Source organism: Erpetoichthys calabaricus, chromosome 4 (assembly GCF_900747795.2).
Source record: "Erpetoichthys calabaricus chromosome 4, fErpCal1.3, whole genome shotgun sequence".
Lineage (NCBI taxonomy): Eukaryota > Metazoa > Chordata > Cladistia > Polypteriformes > Polypteridae > Erpetoichthys > Erpetoichthys calabaricus.
Genome location: NC_041397.2, coordinates 266,449,564 through 266,473,509, shown reverse-complemented (window position 1 = coordinate 266,473,509; position 23,946 = coordinate 266,449,564). Strand labels below are relative to the sequence as shown.

Below are 23,946 nucleotides of genomic sequence, written 5' to 3'. Positions count from 1 at the left end.
GTAACTACTGTGAGGTTTTTTTTTTTACTTTTTCACGGGTGTAAAGTTCAGGAAAATATTAATTAAAAGTTTCATACAGTTCAAACAAGTTAACCTCACTTTGACCATTCTTTCGGTGGTCAAGCCATGGCTCCTTAAGGGTGGTTCACACACATACACACATAATGTGGTCCTGTGAATTATGCAGTAGTTATGTGCTGGAAGGTGTGGAATGTAACTCTAAAACTGCATGAAGTCAGGAACACCCATGGACCCTACCCTTATACATATAATGGATTGATTCTTCATATAGTATACTAGCTTTCCCCTGTGGCTCCACCTGCATAGTAGTGAAACAGGACAAACTTTAAAAATCAATAAACAACAGGTATCTCTAGCTAAGTGGAGGCAAGGTACACTGACTCAAATGGAGGCTGGCACGTGAGTGAGGAGGGCCCTGCCTCGCTCTCCAGTCCTGATGTCACGCTTTCCCCTCTCCTTGACCCACAGCCTTTGTCTCGGATTAACGACAATATATCACTCCTGCAAGCGAACTATGATTCTTAGAGAGAAGTCGCAAAATCAACTGGAATGTTCAAGCAAATTATAGAAAACATCCCAATTTAAATCCATTAAGTAGTTCTCTCGATCACTAGCTATGTGGCGGTAAGGTACACGCCCCGAGGCTGGTGCACAAGTGAGGAGGGCCCACCCCCTTCCCCTCGGCCTGCTGTGTCTCTCTCAGATTTGTGCAAATAAATTGGTACCGCAAGCGAACTATGATACTTAGCGCGATGAGAGAAGTTGCAAAATCAACCGGAATGTTCAAGCAAATTATAGAAAAAACCCAATCTAAATCCGTTAAGTAGTTCTCTTGTGAAAAGTGGACAAACAGATATTGGATTTTATATATATACAGAGATTAATGCAGTAACAGATTTGAGTCACATGCAGTATAGGCTATCCCTCTTCTAGACTTGAATTTTGGGGATTGCAGCTCCCATCCAAAGGATGAAGCTTTAATACAGGTGGCCTATACATCCATGGCTAGGCTGGGAAGTGTGGCTTAAGAGTATTTACAACAGAGCTGACTGTCTCCTGGATATAATACATGTAAAAATAACAGCTTTTGGTATATTAAATTATTCATCAATATTAAATATTAAATAATATTGCATATTAAATAGAAATCTTTACTATAGTTACTAGATTCTACTATACATATTAGCACTGTCACTCACCTAATGCTTTGGGGCCATATCTGCTGTGGCATAGTGGCTAAGGCTTTGGACTTTAAACCCAGAAGTAGAGGGTTCAAATCCTGTTACTGACACTGTGTGACCATGAGCAAGTCACCTCACCTACCTGTATTCCAACTGGAGAAACAAAAGAAAAGTAACCATTTGCATCTCAGAAATTTTAAGTTGCTTTGAATAAAGCCAAATATGAAACTTAGGGGATGGGAGTTGGTACAAAAGAAGGAGGTAAGACAGAAAATCATGTAATCAATGAACATAAAAGGACAAAAATGGATTCTATTAAGTGCACTTCTTCAAAAGCAGCCCGATATGTTGGTGTGCACTTTTGTTAAGTCCCTTTCCTTCCTAAATTGTGCAGTGACTTTTGAGATTATTGTTTTGCTTAGTGCTAGTTGTTTAGGATTAGAAAATAGTTTAGTGTACACTGTAAATGTAAAACTGCTTGTTGATTGCATGTTATTCTCAATCACCCTAATGAATTGGAGTCCCAGTACTGACCCTGTGGGACCCCACCACTGACATCACTTTACTCAAAAAAATTTTCACCCTGTAATCCATCATTTCCTGTGTTTAATTTTTTTGTTCTGTCATCGCCATTCATATCTGTGTTTGATTCCAAGCCATATGTGAAAAAGAAAAATATTGAAAATATCATGTTTCATCAAAAGACAAAAACAAATGAAACATAAAAGAAGCTGGAGATGCTATTAAAAAACAAAAAAAAAAAGAATATACATTCTAGTACACCATGTATACAGTGCCTATAAAAGCACTGATCCCCTCAGAATTTTTCACATTTTCTTGTTATACAGCATTGAAGCACAGAGGATTTAATTTGGCTTTTTTTGAATAGTGAATTAACACTTGAAATAATCCAGAGCTGAAAGTGTTAAAAACAACAGAACATTGAAAAAAGAGAGTCTTACTAACATGAGGTGTGAAGGCTGTAAGAATCAAAAAGTATCTCGAAGTCAGCATAATATGTCATATTGGTCCCTTTGTCTGAGAGCCACGAGGGCATAAGTTACAGTATCCTCCTGAGTCCCTGTGCATTTTGACATAAGAGTCACTTGTGCCTGGTGTTTAACCACTTGGTCAGGGTCATCCAGGATTTCATTTTGAGTGTTATTACCAACCCCCAACAGATTGTCTTCTGCAGCAATGCTGTTAACTGGAGTTTACATTTTTCTTTCCTCTTTTACTAAGGTAATGGAAATTTGCTGTACAGTATATTGATATGCTTTTATTATAATTAACTATGTATATGTATGTTTATATATGCACAGGGTTAGTTTTCTGCTACTACATTAGTTATGGTTATAAATCTGTGTAGGAACAATGACATTCTAGTCAGTAAAGCACACTTTAGAAGAATAAAGTTATTTGATTTACATATAAATCCCTTACATATTAATCCCTAAGACTCCTTAAGGGTGAAAATATCTAAACCACTGGTCATTTTCAAACCCTGATTAAGAAGTTCTATGTAATGAACACTGCACTCAAAAAGCAGCCATAATGGCTTATCCTTAAGCATCCTTAGGTACCTGTAAGTTTGAAGGTTTGAATCTTTAAACTATATAAACATAATTTGTTAAGACTTGGGTATCTTTGTTCTATTAACAAAGTGTCAGTAACCTGAGAGGTGCCTCTGGTAGCCCTCTTGCTTAAACATGCTTTTGAACAATACTAACTCACTTAACAAACTTTCAGTAGATGTACCACTTTCACCAGCTCATATATGTCCCTAAAGCCTTATAATCAGGTCCATGGTGGAATCAGTTCCAGATCTGCTACTTTGAATGGGTGGGGAAATAGAGTACTATGCCTTTTGCTACCTGGAGGTATTACACTTTGCCTTCCATAGATTTAAATTCCTTTCCTAAAATGCAGTAATATCAAGAGATCTAAAAGTCAGCATGCCTACATGAATGTGTCCTGCATCTTTAGAGCGATACTTTTTGTTGTTGTATTATTGTGGCAATTCCATGCAAGATCTTGGTGCCTGTACTCAGTGAAATGCCCTACTAAAGAAAACATTTAGCTGAATATAGCTTAATGTCTTACACATTCTACAATGTATGCCACAGAGGCACAGTAGGTAGTGCTGCTTCCTCACAGATCCAGTATCTTGGATTTGAAAACTTCCAACTCAATTGCTGTCTTTGTGAAGTTTGCACTTTCCCCCCTGTGTGTCTGCAGGTGCTTTCTTCCCACATCTCAGAAGATGTCTTTGTTAACTTTGTGATCCCATGTGAGCAGGTGTGTGGGTATGTGTGTGAGTGGGCCCTGTGATGGACTCTACCTTGCACTCAGTTCTGCCAGAAGAGCCCCCCCCCCCAAACCTAAACTGGATGATGTCAGTCTTGAGAATGTTATATCATGTTAAGATTCACATACTCATATTTTCATATTGTTGTACAAGTGGCGGGCGGCACGGTGGCGCAGTGGGTAGCGCTGCTGCCTCGCAGTTGGGAGACCTGAGGACCTGGGTTCGCTTCCCGGGTCCTCCCTGCGTGGAGTTTGCATGTTCTCCCCGTGTCTGCGTGGGTTTCCTCCGGGCGCTCCGGTTTCCTCCCACAGTCCAAAGACATGCAGGTTAGGTGGATTGGTGATTCTAAATTGGCCCTAGTGTGTGCTTGGTGTGTGGGTGTGTTTGTGTGTGTCCTGCGGTGGGTTGTCACCCTGCCCGGGATTGTTTCCTGCCTTGTGCCCTGTGTTAGCTGGGATTGGCTCCAGCAGACCCGCTTCAGCGGGTTGGACGATGGATGGATGGATGGATGTACAAGTGGCAACTCCACACTGAGTTGCTATGCCATGCAATATTTAGAGGACTACATCCTACTGTGCTTCAGCAAAACAAAGCCAGCTAGACCATTGAACTCTAATTAAATATTCTTCATAATAAATATTTTTCTAAATATTATATACCAATATAATGCACCATCACAAGGTCCTTTATCTAGAATACAAGACTACATTACAATAACAATGCAACTTTAAAGGTACTCTTTACAACATGTGCTCAAAATGATGATATTTTTTCTGAGAAAACTCTAATGCTGGAACCCTTACTGTATCTGCTATTGATGATGGGAATGGTCTAAGCTGGTTAAAGGCTGCTTCTCTCTTTAACACCACTGCTCTTTTAAACCAACCAAACAAACTAATTATCACATGCTAGTGAAATTCAAATTCTGTGAACACCCTAAAAATAAAATTTGAATTGAAAATAAAGAATGAAATTAGTTGGGCCCATAGCATTACTGGTAAATGGTTTTTAATGTCAGTGCTGTGTATTTAAATATCTTCAAGAATATTTCTGTATGCTTATAATTAAACTTAGAGCAAGAATATACTGCATATCCTGTCAGCACTTTCAGTGTATTTGGAATGCATTATGAAAATAAACTATATGCAGTATTGTCAATGCTTTGCATTATTATTGGAGCAGTCTAATTTGCTCTTTGTGCAGTATGATCAAATCATTAGAATTTTACTTGAACAGATGGAAGAATCAAAAGTGCAGAATTTCACTTTTTTAAAAATTTGGGGTGAATGGCAGTGCATTTTGGTTTGTGTCTAGAAACACAAATAAATGTTTAGGAGCAGAAACTCGCACATTATGGTGTCTCTGACCCATTTCTCGTCTTTTTATCTCATCTTTTTATTTGTCATTTTGACACTCATTATTCATCACTCACTTGTGTATCTTGCAGGTTTAAATAAAGCATTTTTGGGGTATTTTAGTGGCTAGCACATTTATTGTCATTTGTATTACCCACTAGGAGACTGTCTTACTATGGCAATATACAGTATGTGTATCAGAGCACTCTGTCTCCATTTCAAGAATGTATGAAACTGGGGCCTGTCCTTATCAGTATCAGGTGTAAGACAGGAGCCAACACTAGATGGGATACCATTCCTGTGAAAGGCAAGCACACACACAGTGTATACTCAATTCAGATTCACCAATTAAATTATGATACATCACACGTTCTGGATATGAGAGGACCAGAACAAGTTGAGAAAGCCAATGTTTACCCAGGAAAAAGTGCAAACTCCAAACAGAATGAGACATGTCTGGGAATCAAAGTCAGATCTCTGAAGACACTATATACTACAGTACAGTATATACTAGAGAGTATACAGTATACTAAATGTTACACTACAATAGATACATGCCAATCAGACTTAACATTAAAATCACTAATAGTTGAAGTGAATACAATTGATTATCTTGTTACAGTGGCTCTTTCCAAGGGGTGGCATATATTAGGCAGCAAGTGAACAGTCAGTTCCTGAAGGTGATGTATTGGAAGCAGGACAAACAGGCAAGTATAAGGATCTGAGCAACTCTGACTAGGACCAAATTGTGATGGCTGGACAACTGGATCAGAGCATCTCCAAAACAGCAGGCTTCATGGGGTGTTCACAGTATGCAGTTATTAGTACCTACCAAAAGTGGTTGAAGACGGAGCCACCGGAGAACAGGTGACAGGGTCATTGGCCCCCAAGGCTCATTGATGCAAGAGAGGAGTGGAGGCTAGCTCATTTGGTCTCATCCCACAGAAGAGCTACTATAGCACAAACTGCTAAAAAACCTAATGCTGACCATGAGAGAAAGGCGTTAGGTCACACAGTATATAGCAGATTACTGTGTTTAGGACAACATAGTGGCAAACTGGTACGAGAGCATATGCTTACCCCTAAAAGCAACTCTAATGTGCACACAAACATCAGAACTTGACCATGGAGCAATGGACGAAGGTTGCCTGGTCTGACAAATCACATTTTCTTATAGATCATATGGACAACCAGGTGTGTGCACATCATTTACCTGGGGAAGAGATGGCAACAGAATGCACTATGGGAAGATGACATGCCAGCGAGGCAGTGTGATGCTCTGAGCAATGTTCTGCTGGGAAACCTTGGACCTGGCATTCATGTGGATGTTACTTTGACACATACCACCTACCTAAAGACTGTTGCAGAACATATACACCCTTTTGTGAAAAAAGGAATTCCCTAATGGCAGTGGCCTCTTTCAACAGGATAATGCCCCCTGCTATACTGCAAAAATAATTCAAGAATGGTGTGAAGAACATGATGAAGGGTTTAATGTTTTGGCCTAGTCTCCAAATTCCCCAGATCTCAATCAGATTGTGCATCTGTGGGATGTGCTAGAAAAAGAAGTCAGATCCATGGAGGCTCCACTTCACAACTTGCTGGACTTGAAGGATCTGCTTTTAACATCTTGGTGACAGATACCACAGGACATTTTCAGATGTCTTGCAGAGTTCATGCTGCACATCCCCTCTCTGACACACTAGTATTAAGTACTTTCAGACAATGACTTATTCAGCAGAAGTGTTTCAAGGAATGCTACTAATGCTCCTTTATACCTATGGTAGTGCACCTTTATAATACCTCACTGTGAATGTGCCTGCTTTTTTCCTTTAGCCAAGTCAGACGTTTTCTTTCTTTTTTGTAATTCTGGTGTGTATGTGTTTATTATGGTCTTTATTTATTTAATGAGCTTCTGTAAAAAGCCAGATTTCACTCTTAGGATAAGTAAAACAATAACTATCTATCTATCTATCTATCTATCTATCTATCTATCTATCTATCTATCTATCTATCTATCTATCTATCTATCTATCTATCTATCTATCTATCTATCTATCTATCTATCTATCTATCTATCTATCTATCTATCTATCTATCTATCTGTAGTGCTAAGAGTTGTCTGTCATGCAAAACCTTGTGAAACACTGGGCCTTAAACCTTGATCTTGGTTTTAATTGAAAGCTTATGATGTGACATACATAACACAAGCCATGCATTGGAGTTGCAGGCAACCTCGGCCATGTAATTGGACTTTGGGTTCTCTTTTCATTAAATGGTAGTGTGGCCATACTCTTTGGCTGGCTTTAAAAGAACAGTGATGCAAGAATGTGACATTGTTGCTAGGAAAAGAATCATGGCAACATCTGCTGAGAGTGAAGCAGCTTGCAGTAGCTAATAGGAAGAAGATAAATGACAGCTGTGCCTACCATTGCATGCAACCTGCTGGTACTCATGAATTACTGGGGCTGGATTTACTGAGTGTGAGGCAAATTGTAGAAGCAGATTACATAACAGAAAGAAGAAGAATGACATCTCCAGCCTCTGTAGAGTTATTGGGTTCACTTCATTCCTATGGCAAACTTCATAGGCAAAAAGATCAAGAAGGTGACATGGCTTCTGAACTTTAAGCAAATTGCAGAAGCTGATTATGTGATAGGAAGAAGAACAATGACAGGTCTGGCATCTGCTGCCTTTCAAGCACATGTGGCACAGCAACCTGCTGGTACTTGTGCACTGCTGGGGCTGGACCTCAGTCTTGGGAGGACTGAGTAATTTCAGAATTTTAAAGATGCCAAGAAGTTAAAAGATTCAATAAGAAGTATGTAAGTAACAATTATGTTTTAAATATTTCACATTCATTCATCCATTTACTGAATACAGTGGAAGCCAGAGTCCAAATTGGTAACATTCAATATAAACCAAGCCTAGGATGGGGTGCCAGCCCAATGTAGGACAAATTCCTCATATACCTGTATTCACTCAAGCTAGTACAGAACCCCCAATCAACCTAACCTGAATGTATTTGGGGTGAGTAAGGAAACAATAGTGCCTGAAGCAACCTTACAAGAACTCAAAGAGAATGTTTAAACTCCACACAGACACTAGGAGAACAAAATCCACTGAAACTGTGCCTAGGCTGGGAACTGTGACACACTAATCACAGGTCCCTCAAGAAGTTATTGTGTAATATTAGTAATTCTTGTTTCTTTAATTACTTCTTTTGTGATAATACTAGGGGGCTTAGCCCCCTACTTGCTTTGCTTGCCTACCCTCTCCCCCTGAGGTGCGCTACGCTCCAGCCACTTCGCGTCTCTGCTACTCATTTTTGCGAGGTTGGGGGTGGGGGATTATGTTCTGAACGCACACTAAGGAGATGCAGTCTGATCAGCTGCTGCTGAGCTACGTGTTCTGCTTGTCACACTGCATGTCGATCATTTAAAAGCCTGTAAAGCAGCTGTCCTTTTGTCTCACTGCCTTGTCTCGCTTGATGTTAAAGTGTCTCTCACAGGACATCAAATTGTCTTCTGAGAAGATCACGTATCGTCTCCTTCCAAGCCTTCCAAGATTTCCTTTTATAATAGAGAGGTATATTCTGATTGTAATTGAATTTGATTGTTCTTGAATTTGAATTTGACAGTCTGTATGATGTTTTCAGCTCATCTTCTAAGATGTGTGATATATTGTATAACATGTTATGGAGTACATGGGTTAGCTGCCATCCTGGCTCGGATGGATTCTTACCCGACCGGGTGGAAAGACAGATTGAGACTGCTTCCCGGTGTCAAGTGTTCCCCTGGTACGATAGGTGGCAGCATCTTTCTGGTGGATCTCCCACCTACACACCCACAGCGCTACATGGAAGTTGTAGTCCCTGTGGGCAGCCCTGCTGGGTTTCTTGGGAGCTGTTAGGGGGAGATCCAGAGAGGAGAATTTCTCATTTTAAGGAGGTTCTGCCCGACTCGGAAGTGTTCCTAGGTACAATGTGGTAACACAAAATGTACTACCAAGTCTGGTATAAAGGAGGCTACTCTGCTTCACCCAGGTGAGTTGGAGTCAGGTATGGAGAAAGGACAAAGCTCACAGTGAAGTCTGGAGGAGAGAAAGAACGAGAAAAGGAATTGTATTGTGGTTGTGTGAACCTTGTAGTGAGGAACCTGTAAGAGGTATTTCATTGAAATAAAATTAATTAATCTGAATTTAGGACTTATCGTTGCGGTTGTGTTTGGAGTTTGAGGCTCTGTGATGATCCCAACAGGACACAAAGAGTTCATTTAATTGACTGTGCTATTCAAACATAACAACTTCAATAAACACTCATGCTTCCTTGTCATTGACCCTGGAACTTAATAAAGGTAGTAATAGATATTTTTTCTTAGATTTTAATTTTTATACACTTACTGTACAGTATATTGTCTACATAGCCTACTTAGTCAGGGTTAGTGGTTAGCAGAGCACATTGTGTCCCAAAATTCTGCAGATGTGACATTAAAACACAAATTGCTGGTTCTGCTGCATTCAAATCCTGGTCTGATCACTATTTGAGTTGGGTTTGGAATTTGAGAGCAGCACATTGTGTCACATTTTGTGAAAAGTTTTGTTTTTCAAAACAATATGGATACGATTCAAAAAAGGAGATTATCATAAGCAAGAAGGACAAATAGTTCCCAAATTTCTCCTTCTATTTCTAAATTGAACTATTGCCCAGTGGTGAGGTCTCAAAATTTCAGGACTGTTTCTGCTTTATGGTTGCTGTCACTTCGGCAGTGCTGGCCGAGGCCTGGGAAGTTCAGGGCTGCTTGTGTACAGTAAGTTGTGGGGTGGGGATGATTTACATATCATATGGCTGACAAATGGTTGGAGGGAATCCAGTTGTAACTTTCTGCAAAGATAAAGGAGGATTTATCTGTTCAGCACAATCATGTGTTTGAAGTCTGATAAAATGCATGCAGAAACTGCATAATGAAATGTTTAATGAAACTGTGCCTGACGTTTCTTCTGGACTTCATCTGGAACTAAGTGACCGCTACAAAAGTAATAGTAATAATAATAATATGAACGCACTGAATTAAAAACTAGAAGGAATGCAGTTATCTGCCGAGTTTAAGACAAGATTAATTAACAGGAGGTCATGTAAGTTTAAACTCAGTGAAGGAATGGCTTTACTAGTTTATTGAGATAATCACTTGGTCACCAGCCCTATGCTGATAAATGTGTAAAACAAATAATTGGAACATGATAAAAATATCAGATTATTTTAGCTCTAAGTGTCCACAGATGTGGCTGTTCTCAAGCTACAGGCCAAAAATAAACACGTTCAATAAACATGATTCATTTTGGTGTAGTTGTATGTGAGCAACATTAATGGGGAAACATCCCAAGTAACACAAAACACTCAAGTTCTTTACAGCAATCCACCCATTTGGTCCACTGGATTCCCCAGGTCAGTGTTGAGCTCTCTGCTGCTTTTTTCCCATACAGTGGTTTATTATGAATTGGTGCATTTTCAGATTGCCCTTAAGAAATGACTATGATTAGGAAAACCTTTGTGAGGCGGTATGCATAATGAGGGCAGTTTGGACCCTTTGGTTTCCTTGCAATCTTGGAAGGTCATACAATGTACAGTATCTTCATGCTTGCATAGCTTATTTTTGGACTATAGGTGCAGACTGGTGTGTGCAGCTTTGCAGTAGCACACATGAAAAATGTCACACAACTTTAAGTTAACTTTTCTAAAGTTAAGCTTTATTTGTATCCTTATAATCAAAAATGACTTTTCATATCACTCCTATGCTGATGACATTCAGTTTGTTATTTCCTTTATTCCTGTCATACTGTATTCCTCCCTGCTTCACTGATATCTCAGTATGGACAACAGGACACCAGCACCTCTTGCTCAGCCTTTTCAAAGATTCGTTCTCCTCTATACTGCGATGCAATTAAAATGAAGGGTCCTAAAGCTACTGAAATCAGGATATTACTTTGAATGACATCTTAACTTTTATGCCATTGTCTCACTCCTAAAGACTCCTACTCTACAATCTGTCATATCATCTGTGCTGCTTCTAGTGCAAGAAATGGTCACATCTTAGTGATGTTATTGCAGCTCCGTCAAATTGTTTCAGCTCACTCAAAACACAGCTGGCCTTTTTCCTTTCATAACTTAACCATAGTTATAACCTCCCTCCATTGACTACCACTTGTAGACTATATCAGACTAAAAATCCTAGTGATGACCTTCTAGAAGAGCTCACCCTTTGTACCTCTAGAGCCTAATCCCCCCTTACTAGCCCTCCTCTATTCTGTTTCTCTTCTTGTTATCCTGATGTGGCACTTAGTGCCAAGGTGTTCTTCTACCTTTGAAAAAGTCATCTGAGATACCATGATCATTGGAATCAGTGGATGGAAAGCTTCTTTCATCAGATTGGATGGCCCAGCCTATGGAATGCCCAGTTAGCTAGTTGCCAAAAGCGCTATGTCTGACTTTGTCTTTGACTTTCTGTCTTAAAAATGAGTGTTGACCACCCAGAGGTTTATTTTCTCCAGACATGCTGCAGGCTAAGTTTTTTGTTTTCCTATTCCCTGTTGTCAAATGGCCATAGTTCAATGAACAATTAATGAAAATATATTGTAGGTTTCAGTTGATTTTAATCGGTTTCTACTTTGTTTTTTGTGTGCTTAAACAAATGTGTGTCTTTATGTGTGCTAATTCTGTTTTTACAATTAAGGATTGTGTAAAATTCATACTTTTATTGCAGAACTTGTCACAGTGCTGGTTGCCTCTACTCAGTGAAGGGCACTACACAAAAATAAACTGAATTAAATTTATGGCATCATTTAACAATGCCATCTCTGAACAGCAGGAGATCTGCCTGCCAATTCAGTAGTGGAGCAACTTATCTATCACAACTGGAATGGCTGAATCTGTCCATTATCAAAAGGTAAAGAGGAGGCACCTTTCCAAGGACTATATTTGTCTCAGTGTCCTGACACTAACACCTCTATTGTGTACTATTTGTGATTATCGCTGTCCTAACAACATTTACTACATGGAGTACATTTTGAACTTCTTTCTTTCCACTAGTGACTTAATTTGTACATTTTATAATTTTGATTTTTTTCTCTAATTTACCTACATTTGGTATTTTATTAGGTAGCTTCCTATAAGCATAACTGATAGTGTGTTATTGCAATTGGCAGCCTTTGATTGTTAGGCTTTGTATTTGTCTTCATTTGAATGAAGGTACCTACTAAACATACGAAAGTAACTGTAAACTGTACCAGTAATTTTGCAGGCCTCCTTGTTAACCCAGTCTTTTATTGTTCTTAAATAAACAGTGCATGTATTGCTTTTTGTAAAGATTACTTAAAAGTAGCTTTCAAGTGAAAGGAGAACCTTTTGAATACCTAGCTAGAGACCTAATGGTCTCCCTGAAGATTTGAATTCTGAATGTACTGACTGAGTTTGTTGAGTGCAACTTTGGTTAAAAAAAGAGTTTCCTTTGTTAAGACACAGTTTTGGATACTTAGCATCCTAGAAACACTGGACACAAGGCAAGACCCTGCTGTCCATTTCATGGCCCACACAGACACAAAAAGCCAGGTCAGAATCAACATTTAACCAAAACTGCATATGTTTGAAAATGAAACCCACAGAGACATTAGGAGAACTCCACACAGATGTTGGAAATACCCAAACCTCAATGAAGTGTTATTGGCTGTTATAAAATAACTGGAAAATGTTGCAATATGTTCTTATCAGTGTTTAATTCTAAGGGCTTTTTTCACGTTAGGACACACAGTATATAGCAGATTGCTGCGTTTAGGACGACATAGTGGCAAATTGGTCCAAGAACCTATGCTTACCCCCAAAAGTAACTATAATGTGCACATGAACATCAGAACTTGACCATGGAGCAATGAACGAAGGTTACCTAGTCTGACAAATCACATTTTCTTATAGATCATATGGACAGCCAGGTGTGTGCACATCATTTACCTGGGGAAGATAGGCAACAGAATACACTATGGGAAGAAAACAAGTCAGCGAGGCAGTGTGATGCTCTGAGCAATGTTCTACTGGGAAACCTTGGAGGTAAAATGATTTGAATTTTCTATTAAATGCAATGAAATTATATTTTTAACGAGCTGTATATACCCGGCGTTGCCCGGGGCAGAAGTAACCTAATCGGTCAAACACTTACATATATACCAAAGTAAACCTAATCGGTCAAACAGTTACATATATAAAAAAACCGAACCTAATCGGATAAACAGCTTCATATATACAGAAGCAAACCTAATCGGACAAACAGCTAATCTATATACATAAGCAAACCTAATTGGTCAAACAGTTACATAAATACAAAAGCAAACCTAATCGATGAAACAGCTTCATATATACAAAAGTGAACCTAATTGGTCAAACAGTTATGCATGTGCAGAATGATTTTACAAACATTATGCGTGTTAACAATCATTAAAAAGAAAAGATTGAGGAACTCTTCTTGTATATGTGATGAAGCTGGATGAAGCTGACTTGACAAAGACGTAGGTGGCATAGATTGGTTTTTCTAAAACAGAAGAAAAAAACGAGTATCTATTATTATTTTAAATTAGAATGAAAATGAGAACCTTGATTAGAGATAGATTATCCGTATTAAAATATGTGCATGAATAAACTTTTGCTAACTCTGTAGCAAAAGTTTATTCATACAAATTGGAATGGGATGGCTTTGTGAAAAAGTAAAAATTACATAAAAATAAATAGAGAATGCGTACTTCCATTTGACTGAGATTATCTGTAATGATGAAAAAAAAGTTTAGTATGTTTTTTTTTCCATACGGGAAGGATGTAAAACCTTACATAGGCACCCTTCAGCCCGTACTGAAGGGTAGTGTCAGATTCTTACTGACTAAAAAACACCCTTTTTATTCCACAGCTACCCGAAAAACCACTATTAGGCATTACTTTGGGGTGGCAGTAGTTTAGTTATGAAACAGCTGGGTCCTGAAAAAAATCTGTCTTATTAGTGGCTTCATCACATATAGAAGAACAGTTCCTCAATCTTTTCTTTTTCATGATTGTTAACACGCATAATGTTTGTAAAATCATTGTGCACATGCATAACTGTTTGACCAATTAGGTTCGCTTCTGTATATATGAAGCTGTTTGATCGATTAGGTTTGCTTTTGTATTTATGTAACTGTTTGACCAATTAGGTTTGCTTATGTATATAGATTAGCTGTTTGTCCGATTAGGTTCGCTTCTGTATATATGAAGCTGTTTGTCCGATTAGGTTCGGTTTTTTTATATATGTAACTGTTTGACCGATTAGGTTTACTTTGGTATATATGTAAGTGTTTGACCGATTAGGTTACTTCTGCCCCGGGCAACGCCGGGTATATACAGCTCGTAAATTATTAAACAGTAAAATCTTCTTCTGTAATTTGCTACCGTGGCAATTTGTGTGTCTGTCCAGGATTTTAAATGACCTGTAGCTCGCAAACCGTTGCACCTATACACTTGAAATGTGGTACACATATAATACGTCACGTCTACTATCCGCTTTATGGGTGATGATTGTTTTAGTCTTTTTATCTTTATTTTATTTTATTGTACAATCAAGTCCTATCTGCGCACAGCAGGGCAGCCGTGGGCGGATGCGTATGGTGTATTCACTCGATGTTATCGTGCATTGCGCTGTCAGTGGTATTTTGATAAAAGAATTTGAACAACATATAAGAAGCGTATAAATAATTAAACAGTAAAACATTAACATTTAAGAAGTAAAGTTACATTGAGTACTACTGCAGTGCCTTCGGGTATACCTCATTTTTTCTTTGCCCATTACATGCTTAAATGTATACATTTTTTGGTGTACCTACCCGAGAACACGCGACATATAACCGAGCGTGGGAGAAGCATGGATTTTAAACACGCGTTGAGTTCATCTGCTGGTCTCCCTCGTGGAATAACTGGTAATGTTTGAGTAAAATCTACAGCGAGTAAAACGACATTACCTCCTTTTTTTTTTTTACGATCTCTGAGATCTTGGTTTTTTTCGGTTCAAGGCTTGATAAGCTCTTTTATGTTCAATGTTGTACTTAATAAGTACTAATTATCCCAAACCATCATCTTTGAATGTTGCAAGACTTTCGCCTTGTATGTAGATCGGGGTAATTACATTCATTGCATTCCTAGTCTGAATCACAATGTGATTGTATGGGTGGTTACCTGGCACTGTAGGGTTGCCACCCGTCCTTTAAAATACGGAATCGTGCCGCGTTTGAGAATGAAATTGCGCGTCCCGTTTTGAATCAATTCTGGACGGGATTTGTCCCGTATTTTTTTTATAATTTTTTTTTTAAAGTAGCGTCTCATGCAAATCATCCCACACGCATTTTATGAAGATGCCTCCTTTCCTACTTTTGATTGGGTAATACTTGATGTCATCGTTAGTTTGATTGGTGTTTTTAACTGTCCAGTGAGTAGGGCGTGTCTTTCAACTGTAAGCAGATTTTTTGCACTGGTATCACTGACCTCGACGACGGCGACGTTATACGCCAAAAATAAATTACGATAAATGACGATTTTACCGATATTTTATTACGACGGCGGCTACATAGACACGATCAAATAAAAACAAAAAAATCAAATAATCATTCTACATTTTCAAAACGTCGAAAAAACGACCGAATGAAAAAAAGGCCCACCCGACGACCCACCCATTCCATTTTTATATATATAGATATGTTGTCATTTATGTCTTTTAATATGTTCTCATTTTTCATGGTGTAGGAGAACTGCAAAGTGTTGCATGTGGGATGGATATTTAAATGAGTATTTCACTGTACTCTGTACACACATGAAAATAGTTCTACTACCACAATGACTTGATGATGAAGGATTCAAACCCCAAATGCTGGATCCGTGAGGCAGCAGCATTAATCACTGCCTGCAATAGGATGCCTCCTAAGTGAATTACAGTGCTAACATAAAGACTTCCTAAATTTTGTTATATATGGTACTCTGTGGACATATTCCAAGACAGAGTATTTAGTATCATTTTAAAAACTGTAAAGAAAACAACCAAAAGTATTCTGTAAACATATCTGATAATAGAATGCATTGTGATGACCAGAGCTCAAGCTAGTGACATTCCTGAAGGGGAGTTCTGGCTAAAATAAGGCCTTTATGAAATTACTGTCATAGCTGTATGATGACTGTTAGATGAACTGATAGCTTAAAATTGATCTGGTGTGGATGTGGGTGTGTGAGTATCTTGAAATGGAGTGGCACTCCATCAAGATTTGCTTTCTGCATTGCCCCCAGTGCTGCCAGAATGAAACTTGACTTCCTCTTGCGCTACAGTTTGAATAAGTAGGTTGAATGATGGATAGATGAACAGATGGGTGGATGGAGTGACCGAACTAAGTGTTTAATCACTTTTGTGCTGACACATTGCATGTTAGGACGTCAGGCACAAAAAACAAGCAAGCTCTCGGCAGCCTCCACTACCTGCACTTTTGAGTTGAAACTCAACGATTGTATGGCCGGAAGGAACTTTTATGCCTGAGCCTGAAACCACTTCTGGGGTCACTAATGGTGCCCTTGGTTTTTGCCTTGGGGTGAGGAGTGCCCTTAGAACTCCAGGGGCCATTCTCCTAGTTTTCTCACCCCAGCTGCCCCACTTGTCCTTCTGAACCCCAGATTCTTTTACTTGGGACTGGTGCCCCATGGATGCCTGTCTATTATAATGCATAGCAGGGATCAGGCATTGCATAACTAGGCTCCCTCACAACATATATATTTCACATAAAGGTTGAATAAGACTGAACCAATGCTAAAATGGTTCTTTGACTTCAGTCCAGTATTGTGGTACACCACCATTACCTCCACTAGATTATTTCAAATCTCCTCAGTATGCTCCCATGTAAGGCATTTTCACTTTGCAGCCACTTCTTATGAACCATTCATAGTTTTCAGCTATCATGTAGAGGTGTAAATCGCACTGCCTGAACTGTGGCTCACAGGTAATGCATGAGATCTTTTGACAGCCTCCTTTTATTTGTCTAAATGTGCCTCTCTTGACAAATACTCTTAATCTGTGGTTCATCTATGAGGCTCAAACCACAGCTTTTATATCTTCCCAGAAACCCCTCTCGTCTCTTAAATCTGCTTTTCCTGAATTGAAATCTTTTATAACTGTCCTTCTGCTCATGTGCTGTGCTTTTCATTAACTCTCACTGTAACACACAGTTGATGTCTGTGTTCATTTGATTCAATGTGTAGCTTTCCCATCAGTATTTGAACATTTCTTTTTGATTTACCATGAGCTTTATTTATCTTGAAAACTACTTTTACTTTGTATTGGGTTCTAGTGTGTGTTGTAAAATACTAACACATGGATCTGTCTGAAAAACATACCATATAAAATAAAGGATGATTGATGGATTGGCTTCCTGTCCTCCCCTCCTTTTGTACATACTGACAATTTGAATCATTCTAGCTTTGTGTGTTGGCCCCTACACTTGCTATAAGAGGAACTCAGCACCACTGGGTAAAAGCATGAATGCTGCACTAACCATACCAATATCCATCCATCCATCCATTTTCCAACCGGCTGAATCCGAACACAGGGTCACGGGGGTCTGCTGGAGCCAATCCTAGCCAACACAGGGCACAAGGCAGGGAACCAATCCTGGGCAGGGTGCCAACCCACCGCAGGACACACACAAACACACCCACACACCAAGCACACACTAGGGCCAATTTAGAATCGCCAATCCACCTAACCTGCATGTCTTTGGACTGTGGGAGGAAACCGGAGCGCCCGGAGGAAACCCACGCAGACACGTGGAGAACATGCAAACTCCACGCAGGGAGGACCCGGGAAGCGAACCCGGGTCTCCTAACTGCGAGGCAGCAGCGCTACCACTGCGCCACCGTGCCGCCCCCATACCAATATTTTTTCTGATATTTTTTCTAATATTTCCATCACCAGAGGATATGCTCCCAGAAATAAACTGGCCTCCTTACTTCAAAGAACGGTTATCTTATAAACTTTGTATGAAATAGAAAATACGACTTCATAAACTGCATGTTTGCAGTTGATGGGTGCCAGCAGCAAAAAGTTATTATAAAATGCAGAACGGGGCAATTTTGAAGGGCGAGAAACCTCTGTGAGAACAACAGAAGAGCACTGGTGGGTAAGAACTTATATGATCATTAACTGGTAACACAGGGTTAATGGAAGTATGCTGAAAGACTGGGAGAGGGTCACATTTAGTCGCTCTTGCCATTTGAGAGCAGGGGCATGTGCTGTGTTCCAGAGAGTAGGACAAATGTTAGAAGGCAGACACTAGAACATGACTACTTTATAGACAATGTGCCTGTAAAGACAAGAGCCGTAACAGTGGGCCAAGAGGCACGAAAATATACTGCCATTATTTTTTATTATTGTTGCATAATAGTGTGATGTATTTTGTATGGTTGTGTATTCATGCAGTACATCACTGCAGATGAGTTCTGAAGCTGTTTAATCACAAAGTATACACGACACAAAGAGAGCCAACCACTCGCACTATGGTGATGGCAAAGTGAACTGTTAAGTTTACCACAGTAATTGACTTCAGTTTTTCTTTGCTCTACATATGCTGATTCTACTTTAAATATGGAGCACTTCTACTAGGAACAGTGTAGTCATTCTCTGTCCTGGGGAGCTTGGCACAATCTAATCTAATCTATTAATTAATGTAATTTATTAATTAATTCCTCCCTCTGCGAACAAGGACTCAGCAATAAAAATGGTTCACTCTGCTACCATCACTATATTGCTGAATCATTCCAACATTGAAAGGATGGTGACTTCAACCAGGGGAATTTTGGAAGGACCAACAACAAACTTCCATCAGTATGTGCCATGTTCTATTCATTGATTCAACAATTTGGTATAATATCTGCAAGTCGAATTGGGTTTGATAGTGTGTCAGGAGAAAAGGGAAAAGCCAAAAAAAGGGTTGATACCTGGAGATCTTAAAGAATAAGCATCAAAGCCAAAACAAGACAAAAACTGTGGTTAAAAAAAGAGCAAAAAAGTCATTACCAAAGATTGCTTAGCAAAAAGAGTTTAAAGAGGGTTTTGGATCCACAGCTTGGATAAGGAAGTGATTCCCTGGAGAGCTTTTTAGTCTGTTTAGGACAATGACAATGAGCGTATTTCTAATGACAGGATCTCCAAAATAATGGTGAGCATTAAAAGTAAAATGCAGAACAAAACAGTTCAAAAAAGTTTAACTTTCAGCATGAAGGAGGAATGCCGCAAATGGATGTCAGAATCAGACTGGAAAAAATGAAACAATAGATAAACATAATTAACACAGAACAAATGCACAAAAAATCAGAAACAGGAGCACATTTCTAAGAGCTGCTTTATTTAAATATTAAGTGCCATAAAATGTAAGCCTATGACACAACTGGGCAGATCTGACCAAATTCTGATAAACCTGATTGCCATGTATAAGCCATTATTAGATCCAATTAGATGGCAACAGGTCTCTTATCATGATCTATCTCTTATATAGTTCCTTTCATATCTATCTCTTAATCTACTTCAAGCCTGCTTAATATAGTTTAGGTTAATGTGGCTATGTTAGTTTATTCTTATCTAATCTGTGTGCATATTGCTGCAAATGTGCAATACTGCCAATACCAACATACATAGTGCTTGTAGTTTATTAGAAACATATTTTGATAAATGTTACATAAAGTCTTCATTATATTATTAGTTTTTTCTTTTTGATTTTTCCTGCTCAGCATGCTCATTTACCTTGAAGAATGTCTTCTTTTATCCTTAGACCTACTGCGTTCAAGAAAGCCTTACAAAAGAATTAATGGGTCTCCATTCAGAAATTCCTATTGCAGACTAAGTAATTTTTTTGAACTGTCATTGTTATCATGTTTGTCCAGTATGCAAATCCACACCATTGGCTCTGTCTATGCCAAACTTTGCACAGACTTCCTGTTTGTACAATGGAAGACCATAGACCATGTTACAATTAAAAATTTAGTTGATATTCCCACCTCAGCAGTGCCAGTTGGTGCATCCAACCCGGGTGGCACTCAGGACTCCGCTAGTATTGTATATACTAAATATAATTGCATATACTGTATGCAACATATATAAACTGCAAAGTTGCTATGATCCTCAATTGTCCTGGGAGAATATTGTGTACTTTCAGCCATGTTACGCTCCAGCTCCTGGGGGAGACTGTAAATAGCCTTTGCAAGCAATATGATGGAGTGCCCTCTAGTAGTATTCTTTTGCCTGCATTACTGTCATGACATGCAAAGCTTCACTGTCTTTTATAGGGACTTACTGGGCCCTGCCCATATCTAGGACACCCTTTTTTGCTTTTATGTTTAATTATTTTTAATCTATCTATCTATCTATCTATCTATCTATCTATCTATCTATCTATCTATCTATCTATCTATCTATCTATCTATCTATCTATCTATCTATCTATCTATCTATCTATCTATCTATCTATCTATCTATCTATCTATCTATCTATCTATCTATCTATCAACCAGCTTATGCACACACAGGCCCAAAAATATATTTCTATAACTTGCTGCTTTTTTCCAGCACACTTTTTTTGCTTTTTTATTTTCCTACTTAAGGACACTGTGTGCTAGGGTTTACCTTTTGACTAAATGAGTAAAATACAGTTTCAGGGTGAGTCTCAGATGTTTTAAATAAATTGTGAACACAGCATTTGCATTCATTCTTTAATATTCTGAACTTTGTTAAATGGTGCGACTCAAACCACCTACACCTGAACACCAGCAAAAAAAAAGGAGCTGGTGGTGGATTTTAGGAGGACCAGGCCCCTCCTGGACCCCGTGATCATCAGAGGTGACTGTGTGCAGAGGGTGCAGACCTATAAATACCTGGGAGTGCAGCTGGATGATAAATTAGACTGGACTGCCAATACTGATGCTCTGTGTAAGAAAGGACAGAGCTGGTTATACTGACTTAGAAGGCTGGTGTCCTTCAACATCTGCAATAAGATGTTGCAGATATTATATCAAACGGTTGTGACAAGTGCACTCTTCTATGCAGTGGTGTACTGGGGAGGCAGCATAAAGAAGAAGGACGCCTCACGCCTGGACAAACTGGTGAGGAAGGCAGGCTCTATTGTAGGCATGGAGCTGGACAGTTTGACATCCGTGGCAGAGCGACGGGCACTGAGCAAACTCCTGTCAATCATGGAGAATCCACTGCATCCACTGAACAGTATCATCTCCAGACAGAGGAGCAGCTTCAGCGACAGACTGCTGTCACTGTCCTGCTCCACTGACAGACTGAGGAGATCGTTCCTCCCCCACACTTTGCGACTCTCTATCTATCTATCTATCTATCTATCTATCTATCTATCTATCTATCTATCTATCTATCTATCTATCTATCTATCTATCTATCTATCTATCTATCTATCTATCTATCTATCTATCTATCTATCTATCTATCTATCTATCTATCTATCTATCTAATTTTAAGGAGTTCATGAAGTCAGAGTTTTTCACAGCTACATGGGGTAGGAGACAGCAACCCAGTATGGAAAGGATGGCAGTGCATCACATCAGGCTACTTTAATGCCAGCAATGAATATAACATGCACACACATACACATGAACATGTTTCCGAACATGGAGGAAACCAGATGTGCCAAGGAGAATACACAAATTCAGGTTCAAGAAGTAGTTCTATGTTTCTTCTAAGGTCAAAATCTAAGTCTCACAGCACTTGTAGCCTCCAAAAAAGACCCCAACAAGTCTTGTGTAGCCTGTTGTCCTGTCCAAAGTTGGTTCCTGTCTTGCACTCAATTCTGCCAGGGTGGGCACCAGCTTCCTACACCCTGAATATATAAGTGGGTTAGATAATGGATGGCTGCGGTGGGTTGGCACCCTGCCTGGGATTGGTTCCTGCCTTGTGCCCTGTGTTAGCTGGGATTGGATCCAGCAGACCCCCATGACCCTGTGTTCGGATTCAGCGGGTTGAAAAATGGATGGATGGATAATGGATGGATGAATGATTCTTCATACACATTATAAAAACTTTTTAATTCTTCTTATTATATTAACAGAAGCCAGAGTCGAGTCCCAGCTGCAGTAGGCATAGCCAAGAGCATGCCCAGAATCGGGTGACTATCCCCTGAAGAGCACACACATGGATAAGTATTTTCATGAGAACATGTGACCTAAATGTATCACGATGGGCAGAGTGACAAATGCAGCAGATCACCAAAAAAAAAAAAACAAAAAAAAAATTGACAGAACATGCAAACTCTACAGTGGGCCAAAGTGACACCTGCTGAATGGCCTCTTAATGTATACAAAACGAGAAAAAACAATATCCATATATGAAATGTACTAAATGATAAGAGAATATCAAGTGCCTATAAGTTTGTGTTGTTCTTCCCGCAGCTCTACAGCTTCCATAACAGTCCTGAGCTGCAGACGTTTATAGCTACAAAATAAGTTAATCAGCCAAACTGAACAGTTAATCAGTAGAGAAAAAGCAAAGTTGCAAAGCTACCAGCCTGCAGCAATAAGCCCACAAATATGTGTTTTCTGTTGAAACGAAGATCCACTAAAATAGGCAGTTTCAAACACTGAGAGATGAATCTTGGCAACATTACAAGTGGCGACTCATTATGCTCAGGTACCTTGCTGTTTTCGAGACTTGGGCTTCGCATTCTTAAACAGTGAGTATGCAGAAATTCACTTACCCTTTACTTCCAAAGCTGCAGGGCCATGTCATATCATTCTTGCAGACTAAACTTCTGGCTGGTGTACTCTGTGTGGCTGGTCATACCCTTCCGTCCTCAGGACTGACTGTATCCTCCCCTTACTGGGAGACGCTTGGATATTAAATCCTGGGGTGAGCATATACAGGCTTGGCAGTCTACTGTAGTTTGTGAGTCACTCTGAAATTCTCTCACTCGGTCTCCCTCTCGCTCTCTCTGTCGTTTCCTCTCACTCAGGAATGACAGATGACCAGAGTGCTATGTAAAGGACCTTCACGCTGCTTCAGCTAAAGCCTATATATGGTGAAGCGTTTCCAGAGTTGCGAGGTGCCAGCTTGACATTTCAGTCTCTGCTGTCTCTCTGTGCATCTCCAGGTGCTGCAGTGTGTCAACTGCAATTTATTTTTCACGTGTAATGCTTATTTTTTTTTACATTTTTACATAATGTCTTATACAGTATAATGATATTAATTTATGTGTATACTACAGTTACACAGACACGATGCTCAAACCAGTACTGACTCAAAGTCTGTGCACCGTGCCAGAGCTCATTCCTCATTTTGATAGCAAATCAAGTCAGTTCTTAAGTGGAATGCAGGAAAGCCTGTTGGCTGGTGTAGGGAGATCCAAGTCACCAGGTTCAAATCTCATAACCCCAGCTGTTAATCAATGCTTAGGAATGGCACTATTTAAAATTATTACACATTAAAGAAATTTTCAATATATATAATTGTATGGGGTATTGCTCTGTATCTGTGTTCCCCATAAAAGTAATTAAATACAATAAAAGATGATACACCTGTCCATTTTCTAAGCTACTTTTTCAATTAAAGTGGTATGGAGGCCAAATTCTACCTGAGCAGCCAAACCTGGATGGGCCACCAGTTCATGACAGGACACAATCATACATTTACAAATACATATTCATCCCAGACCTGTTTAGGTTCAACAGGTAGCATAATATGTACATTGTTAGTATGAGGGTTGAAATTGAAGTACATGGGGAAAGTGGGAAAGATGTGGTCCCTGGAGCAGCACAGCAGACTTCCAATATACACACAAACTCCCTGAGTAGTAGTGCGGCAGTGTTAACCTGCACTCCATAAAATGAATGATGATTAATAACGGTTTAGGCTTTCATGTCGTACTGCTTTCTCATTCTGTATCATTTTGAATCTGTAATGTTATAGTAATTGACACTTGGGAATTTCATTCCTCATAAAAGGCATAACATTAGAACATTTGAGAGAAGAACAGGACATTT

The 23,946-nt window shown here is 39.3% G+C and overlaps 1 protein-coding gene across 3 annotated transcripts in view; it reads right to left on the bottom strand.

Moving 5' to 3' along the window:
- tent5c (terminal nucleotidyltransferase 5C) overlaps positions 1-22,836 on the bottom strand; it is a 30,692-nt gene extending 7,856 nt beyond the window's left edge. Inside the window, exons 1-2 of one of the 3 annotated variants that reach the window (XR_007934809.1) lie at positions 22,665-22,836; positions 19,019-19,210 (exon numbers count right to left, since the gene is read on the bottom strand). The gene's annotated coding sequence lies outside the window, so the exon portion shown is untranslated. Of the gene's footprint in view, positions 1-1,220; positions 1,242-19,018; positions 19,211-22,664 lie in introns of those variants that run through there. The other 2 variants (XM_051926769.1, XM_051926771.1) reach the window with 2 other exon arrangements.
- Between the last annotated feature and the right edge of the window lie 1,110 nt (positions 22,837-23,946).